Here is a 1,497-nt window from a genome sequence, read left to right on the forward strand (position 1 = left end):
TAGGATGCCTGCTTTTATATTTCTGTGTGTGTTTTTATCCCTTTTTTTCTTGTAAACAATTTAAATTACATAGATTTTAAAATATGCAAGGATAGTTTTAACACCAAGAAATAATTACTGGATACTATACAACAGAATTCACCATATTTAGGTATATAGAAATTTGTGGACATACTGAGTTGTAGGAAAGTTTTTTTGCTTCTAAGAATATAAGGTTATCTTTGATATCCTGTTATTTGTATTTCATGTACCCAGCATAATGAATGCATTTTGTTACTTCCGCAATGGTATCTTGAAGTGAAATGAGGACTGCACATGAGTTCCATACTTCAGAATAATTTTACATATTTGTATTTCGTTTGTAATCTGCTCTAAAGTTGTACTGCAGCTGAAAATACAGATGCACTGCAGCTGAAGTTCCCATAAATGTGCTCATAAGATACTTTATAAAACATCTGAAATAGAACCTAAATCAAAAGCAAACCCACAAGGGTGGGCCACAAGTGAATTAGAAATCAAAAATAGATATACATCAATTCAGTTTAATGGGAAAATGCACAACTTGGAATCATGTTTATCCTCATGTAAATACATTTTTTTAATGTCATGTTTTTTTTCCTACTTGGCTTTACCTGGTAGACAGCAATTTTATTTTATTCCCAAAAGACAGAATATCTTTTTAATTGGTAAGTACTATTCTGAGGTGCTAGATTAATGTGCACCTTCTCCATGAAGCTCGAGTTTGTCGTACACAGCAATCTTTTGAAGCAATTTTTTTGGAGACTTGGAAAAGCAGACAATCTAAAAGCAAATAGGATGCTTGTCTTAAAGAATTATCTTACCTGTATAATTTTTAGAGGGCTTTCTTATTTCTTAATCCTTTCTAGTTCTGGAAACTCCAGAATTAGAAGTTGGTTAAAATTGTTTACTGAGGATAGACAGGAATAATTGAAATGTCAATCTGCACGCTTGTCAACTTTGAAAAATGATTATGTAAATTTCATGTTACAAAGGGAGTATTGATGCTGCTTTGGTTTCTTAGAGAAGCAACTATGCATTTTCCTTTTTCTACAGCACCCGCCTTTATTCCTGTATTCACTTTGAAACTCAGGATAATTGAATTACTCTTATCATGGGGATAGGGATCCTCCCTCTTCTGTAGCATCACTTTTTTAATGCTAAGAGCTCCCAGGTTTAGGGATAACTTGTGGGATTCCAGATGTTGCTGAAGAACAATTCCACATTAGCCAATATGCTAATACTAAAAATATTGAGAACTGTAATTCGGCATTTGTTGTATATGGAGTGCTCTGGATTGGCTTAAAGTTCCTAGTGCTTATTGTTTATAGTTTTTGAAGCATTAAGTTGTTTAATTTGAAAGCAGCAGAGTGGTTATTCTGTAGGCTAAATTCTGGACTATATTACTGAGGAATAAGCTGTGTGTCTTAAAATGAAAACAACTGCCTGAAACATCCTGGACATTTAAAAAATCTTTAT

The sequence above is a fragment of the Erythrolamprus reginae genome, chromosome 1, assembly GCF_031021105.1.
Source record: "Erythrolamprus reginae isolate rEryReg1 chromosome 1, rEryReg1.hap1, whole genome shotgun sequence".
In the NCBI taxonomy this organism is placed as follows: domain Eukaryota; kingdom Metazoa; phylum Chordata; class Lepidosauria; order Squamata; family Dipsadidae; genus Erythrolamprus; species Erythrolamprus reginae.